Raw genomic sequence first — 7,177 nt, 5'->3', positions numbered from 1 at the left:
ATAGGTCTTTCAGATTCAACAACCCCAGTACTGCGTTTAGAGGTGAGGGCCACCACACTCAGCTACGTCTGCCTTTCATTGCCTTTTGTTGTTGTTGTTAGTTTGTTTGTTTTAGTACAGATTATAATACAGCTGAGTCTGGCCTTGGCTTCAAATTCACTATGTAGCCAATGCTGGCCTCAAACTTCTGATCTTCATGCCAGGATTATAGGAGTATGCCAGAACACCCAGTTGTCACTTAAGAAAAATTTAGAACTACATTTTAATGTAGTTAATACTATGTGTGTTTATGTGAGATGGGGAAGGGGCATACTGTGGTGGACAGAAGACTGGTTTGTGGACTCTAGTCTCTCCTACCTTTAAGGTGCATTCCTGGTATGGAATCTGCATTGCCAGGTTCTACAGCAGGTGTCTTTCTTTACCTGCTCACCAGCCCTCATCTTCCCTTTCAATGCCTCTTCTTGAAAGACACTGGAACCATAAATGGATCTATCTTCATTTTCTTTTGTTTCTGTTAGTGCTGGGAATTGAACCTAGGGCCTTGTAGGTGCTCTGCAAGTGCCTTGCCATGAAACTACAGCCCTAGTCTACAGTTCCCATCTTCCCGGAGGTCAGAGTTTAACAGGACGGACAGATTTAAATAAACACTTGCTGGTAAGTTAGAGTGTGAGGATGGTTACAGAGGGGGCAAAGGAGATGGAGGCAAACAAAGGGCCAGGAGGGGCTGGCACTTGCTCGGGATCTGATTCCTGAGTGTCTAAACCCAGAGACAAAAGGAGAAAAGGGAAGGGAGAGAGGAGGTTGTGCAAAGACTCTGAGGCAGGAAAGAGCTTGGCGTGCATGAGGAACTGAGAGAGGACCATGTGACAAGGATGAGGAAGGTGGACAAGTGGACTCAGGGTGAGGATGGCCCAGTGCCAGCGAATGGGGAAAGGCCTGGACTTTGTAGGCCAGCCAAGTTTCCGTTTTATTCTCAGGGAAACCGGCAGCCATTGAAAGCTGTCTTCGGCAGCGATGCTCCCACGCATGCGCAGGATGTGAGATGGATTGGAAGTGGCAAGGGTGACCGTGGAGAAATCAGCTCTGGGGCAACTGCAATAGTTCTGCTTGAGGGGTGGGGGTGACTGGGATTGTTATGGTGGTAACGAACATGGAGACATGTGGACAGATTTGGAACGGCCATGATATTAGATCGTCAGTGGCTCGTGAAAGAGTAGGAAATAAAAAGGACAGCTACCAAAAGGAAATGAAATTGGTTCCACGACTGGGATGCCTGTACTCTCACATTCAATGAAAGTCACAACAGCCAAGATACAGACTCAACCGAGGTGTCCTTTGATGGTAGTAGATAAGAAAAGTGTAGTACGTTAGTCAGCCTTATGGTACATAATTTTTTTGTTTGTTTTTGGAGACAAGGTTTCTCTGTGTAGCCCTAGCTATTCTGGAACTCACCTTGTAGTCCAGGCTGTCCTAGAGCTCACAGAGATCTTTGCCTCTGCTGAGTGTTGAGATTAAAGGTGTGCACCACCGAAACCAGTGATGGTACATACTTCTAATTCCAGCACTTGGGAGGTAGAGGAAGAATGTCAAGATCATCTTTACCTGCATAGCAAGTTTGAGGAAAACCTGGGATGCATGAAACCGCCTCAACAACATAAAATGGGCTTAAAAAGCAGCTCAGAGCCAGGCGGTGGTGCCACATGCCTTTAATCCCAGCACTCGGGAGGCTGAGGCAGGCGGATCTCTGTGAGTTTGAGGTCAGCCTGGTCTACCAGAGCTAGTTCCAGGACAGGCTCCAAAGCTACAGAGAAGCTCTGTCTCGAAATACCTCCCCCACCAAAAAAAGAAAAAAAGAAAAAAGGAAGAAAAAAGGAAGCAGCTGGGTTGGGAAACTGTGTGTAGCATTTACAAAGCCCTGGGTTTTGTCTCAAGCATTTCATAAACCCATACTTGTTAATGCCCTCCTCAGTGAGTGGAGGCAGGAGGATCAGAAGTTCAAAGTCCTCTTTATCTACATAACAAATTCAAGGACAGCCTGGGAAACTAGAGACCCTCTCATTAAACAAGCAAACGAAAAAGGGTATATTTAAGAGACATGCCCCTGTGTGGTGGCCTACATACTTAGTCTAAGCACTCCAAAAGCAGAGGCAAAACCACACCGATCTCTGAATTCTTGCTAGACTGGTCTACATAGTGAATTCTAGGACAAACAGCTATACAAAGAAACCTTGTCTCAAAACGAAAAAACAAAATAAAACACAAACAAACAAACAGCAAAAGAAGGAAACAATAGGGCTGCAGAGCTAACACACTGGTTGAGAGCACTTGCTGCTCTTCTGGAGGACTCAAGTTCAATTCTCAGCACCCACACTGGGTAGCTCACAAGCACCTGTAACTTCAGCTTAAGGAGGTCTAGTGCCTCTGGCCTTCACAGACTTGGGCTTTTATGTGTACCACTCCCCCACAATATAATTAAAAAATAAATCTGAAAATAAAAGAAACAACAGTAACAAAGGTAGGGAGAGAGGTATATATTGTCTGAAGAAGGCTGTGAGGACACAATTGAGAGTTATTAATGTACATGCCCATGATAGCTATAGCCACGGTAGACAAGGTTACCTGGAAAGAATATGCTACTATGTACATCAGAGGTGCTGTCGTCTTTGGCTCTGAGAGAGAGAGAGAGAGAGAGAGAGACAGAGACAGAGAGACAGAGAGAGACAGAGAGAGAGACAGACACAGGAGGAAAGGGGTAACAGAGGAAGAATTCCAAGACTACATAAGCAAACATGCCTGGAATCTCAGTGCTACCTGGAGGACTGCCACAAATTTCAAGCCATTCTGGCCAACATAGTGGGTTCCAGGCCAGCCAGGGTGACAGAGACTCCATCTCAAAAATAAATAATGGGCTGGAGAGAACTGGCTGTCTTCCAGAGGATCCAGGTTCAATTCTCATCACTTACATAGCAGCTCATGCCTGTCTGTAACTCCAGTTCTAGGAGATGACACCCTCTTCTGGTCTCCAAGGGCGACAGTCAGACACGTGGTACACAGACATACATGCAGGCAAAACATATAAAATAAAAAAGTGAATAAAAATGAAAGATGGGGTGATGAATTCTGTCAGGGGTGTGTGTGTGTGTGTGTTAATAGTAATATATTTATATACTAATAACTCTAGAAACACAAAGAGTCCCCTGGCATTGAGAATAGTGGTGACCTCCATGGGGCCTGACCCTGAACTTAAATAGAACAGTGGTTCTCAACCTGAGCGTTGCAACCCCTTTGGCAAACCTCTACCTCCAAAAATATTTATATCATGACTCATAGCAGTAGCAAAGTTTTGAAATAACAACAAAAATAATTTTATGGTTGGGGGCCACCACAACATGAGGGGCTGTAAGCATTAGGAAGGTTGAGAATCACTTTTAGAGAGAGCTCTATCAGGAGGGGCCTTTGTGTCTTTAGAATGAGAAAAAAGAACTAGATGGGTGACGTGTGGATCTGGGGAAGGGGATGAGCATGAGTATCTATAGATGGTTTGTAGTTTTGGTGACACAAGAGGTTAAGTGATGGGAGGGGTTGGGGTTTGAGTAAAAGTGAAGATGGATTTTGACAATGGGAAACTTTTTGTGGCAAGAATGGTCAGATGTGACTGGAGGACTATTACCTGTGTTTGTGGTCCTGGGTTGAGTGTTTTGTTGCTGTTTCCTCTTCTTCTTTTGGAGGTGCAGTCTCTGTACATTACTCTGGCTGGCCTTGAACTCACGGGAGCCTTCTGACTCATTCCCTAAAAGCTTCAATTTTAGGTGTGGACCAACATACTTAGCTTGGGTGCGGCCTTAAATAGTGATCAGAGAAAGGAAAGCCTGGGTCTAGCATGACAGAAGTCTGCGGCCGAGAAATGTGATAGGCTGTGTATCGCTCTAGCTTCCAAAGATTTTAAGAGCAGCTCTTAAAATCTTTCGGTACTGTTAGGGGACTCTGTTCTCCGTGTCTTCCCTCAGTGGACTCTGTTCTCCGTGTCTTCCCTCAGTGGACTCTGTTCTCCGTGTCTTCGCTCAGCCCGACTCTACATCTCCTCCCCAAGCCAGGGCTCAGATTCTCTTCTCCCCATACTCAAAACATCTGTAGCAAAGAACTTCTTGAGATATTTAACTGCTTTATTTCTTCCAGGAGTTCCCTTGTCCCATGTGAGCTGCCTTAGTTTGAGAAATTTGGCTTCATCTTGAAGTCTGGGCTTTTTGGGGTTGTTGGTTTATTTTGTTGTTTTGAGACAGGGTCTCGTATAGTCCAAGCTGGCTACAAATTCACCATGCTTTCACCTCTCAGTTGCTGATTTTACATGCATGTATCACCAGGTGTGGGCTCTTAGAGTCTCTTAAAAGCCCAAGTGCTGGACTGTAAGATAGATGGTATAGGGACTGCCAGGCTTGTCCCCTTGAGTTCCATCCCTGTGACCCTGTGACCAGAGAACCAACTCCAAAACGTTGTTCTCTGACACCCACACTTGTGCCATGATGTGCCCCCCCCTAACAAATAAGTGTAATAAAAATAAAAGCCTGAGCACATTGACCTTCTTAAGTAGGTGTACACTTTAGGCAGGATGGAGGATGGGCTTGTCTGAAGAAGGCTGGTGGGAGGCTGCCAAGCAGCATAGCTCAGAGAATGGGTGCCAGTGGAATGGAGGAAGGAATTTGAGGAGAACTAGATAGGGCTTAGCGATTCGTCAGGGGTGACTCATTCATTCCTAACTTTCTAATTCAGATGGCTGTGTGATGGTGGTGCTAATAGCTTTGAAAGGGGCAGTTATAAAGGCAGAGGACAAGTTCAGTTTTGGACACACCATTGGTGTTTCTCTTTGAGCTCTAGAGATGCGTGGAGGTAGTTGGATATTTGAGTCTCTGCTCCTTTCTTTCTTTCTTTCTTTCTTTCTTTCTTTCTTTCTTTCTTTCTTTCTTTCTTTCTTTCTGAGGTCTGACCCAGTGGTGGTGGCACATACCTTTAATCCCAGTACTTGGAAGGCAGAAACAGCTGATCTCTGTGAGTTTGAGGCCAGCCTGGTCTACAGAGCAAGTTCCAGGACAGCCAGATCTACACACAGAGAAACCCTGTCTTGAAAAACAAAACGAAACAAAGCAAATGTGTGTGTGTGTGTGTGTGTGTGTGTGTGTGTGTGTGTGTGTGAGCACACTCTGGCTGCTTTGGGAGTTGACAGCAGAAGTGGAGATGATCCTCCAGAGCAAGTGAGGCGGAGTGAGCGCAGCTGTGGGCTGAGGGCTGCCATGCATTTCAGGTGCTGCTTCACAACTGGTGGCACTTAAGAATGCCACTGAAGAGGGCAGAGGTTTTAGGTACTGAGACTTGAGAACTGGGAGAGCACAGTTTCCACAAACTGAGGGAGTAGAAGGTGAGAACACCCAGGGGTGCAGAGAGGTGGTACAGAGGAAGAAGCATTTCTGCCCCAATGGCGGGTGATGGGTCTCTCTCTCCCCCCCATCCCCCGTGGTCAGTTTGCCAAGAGTTGTGGAATGAGGCTGAGGGGGGGAGTACTGTTCAAAATGTGTGCGTGAATGGGCCAGAAACACTTGGCAGCTAACTGAAGAGGGCACTCTATAAGTGGATGGTTGCCTTGACATTTGCAGGGCCTGGAGAGACTTGAGCTCGTTTAAAATCTGGGAGGTAACTAACCTGGAGCGAAGGGAACTGAAGGAGTATGCTTGGCCCTACCCAGGCTACCCTAATCCTTATGCCACATTCTTACTCCAGCACAAGAAACACACACTCAAGTTTGAAACTTAGTGGCAAGCTGGGAATACAACAGCTGTGGCTTATCTTGGTTTAGTGTGAGGACCATATCATCTGGCAAGAAATTTCCTGGTCACCATCCAGGACCCCACTGTTGCGGGTGGGCAGCATCCTTTTAGCTCTTAAATGAAGCGTGTTAGTGCCATGGTTCTGGGACACTGCTGACCCAAACGAGGTTCCATTCTGTGCTCTGGACCAAGAGTCCTAAGAGGTGACTAGGCTGGAAGCTCCTTGCCCCTGGCGGACTAAGTCTAAGTATGGGGAACAGGGTTGAGGCCAGCTGTTCCGTCCTCTAAGACCGTCAAGCAGCTAAGAGTTATGTTTGCAGGAAGGCGGGAGAACAATAACAGGTAATGACCAGGCGTCTGGTACGCAGGTGAGGTGGACTCAGGGCGGAAAGATGGCGGAGTTGGAGGCAGCAGGTGGCAAGCTCAGCTACCCGCGCTCGGCGACGCGCGGAGCAGAGCGGAAGGCAATGAAAACCCAAACCCGCGATTTGAATATCCGGGAGGGGTAGTGCCCCGAGAGAAGTCTCCAGTGGAGGGAAGTATTTAATTTGCATCTAGCACTGTCGGAAAACTCCTCCCTGAGGCTCAGGCGGTCTCGGGTGTGGAAGCTTTCTCTTGCCCACCTGACTCTGTTTTCTGCCCCACGCCCGCGAGCAGGGTCCGGAGTTCCATTGGAATTAAAGTGTTCTTTTTGGTGTAGGTGGGGGGGAGGGGTAAAGGAGGGAAAGAATGTGGCCCCGGAGCTAGGACTTGTCTCTTCACCTAGTTAGCACAGGAGTCCTCTCTTCACTGTCGTCACCTTAGGCAAGTCAGCACTCTGGGTCTCAGTTTCTTTGTTCCTAAAATAGGGGTTTGGACTATGACCTCCTCTGTGCCTGGCAAGACACACACAGTTCATAGACCCTCGCAGAACAAGTCCGGAGCAGCATCCCCGCACAGCGCTCTTCCCGAGTGCCTCCCGCTAGCTACTCTCGTTTAGGCAGGCTGGGGGCCCGATTGCGAGGTGGGCGGGGCCGGATGGTCGCCCCGCCCCCTGACGGCCCCTCCGCGCTCGGCGCTGGGATGAGGCAATCACGTGACCTCACATCCGGCGCGGGAGTCCTGAGCTTGCGGGGTGCTCCCCGTGTTCCCGCCGGCCCTCCCCGCAGCGTGACCGGGCGCCGTGGCCGCGGGGAGGGGGTCCGCTTCGTCGCCGACGGCGGGAGCCCTCTTCTCCGCGCAGACCGTACCCCCCTCCTCCCCTGCCGGCCTTCCGCGCCGCGCTCCCTTGTTCGTTCTTGCCCTGCCCGGCTGCACGCCGCCGCCGCAGGCGCCGACGAGCGGAGCGCGAACGCCCCTGCTCCCGGTGCGGCCCGGAGCCC

This window comes from Microtus ochrogaster, chromosome 2, assembly GCF_000317375.1.
Source record: "Microtus ochrogaster isolate Prairie Vole_2 chromosome 2, MicOch1.0, whole genome shotgun sequence".
In the NCBI taxonomy this organism is placed as follows: Eukaryota; Metazoa; Chordata; class Mammalia; order Rodentia; family Cricetidae; genus Microtus; species Microtus ochrogaster.
The sequence above is the reverse complement of the archived record's forward strand: the minus strand, read 5'-3'. Positions refer to the sequence as shown.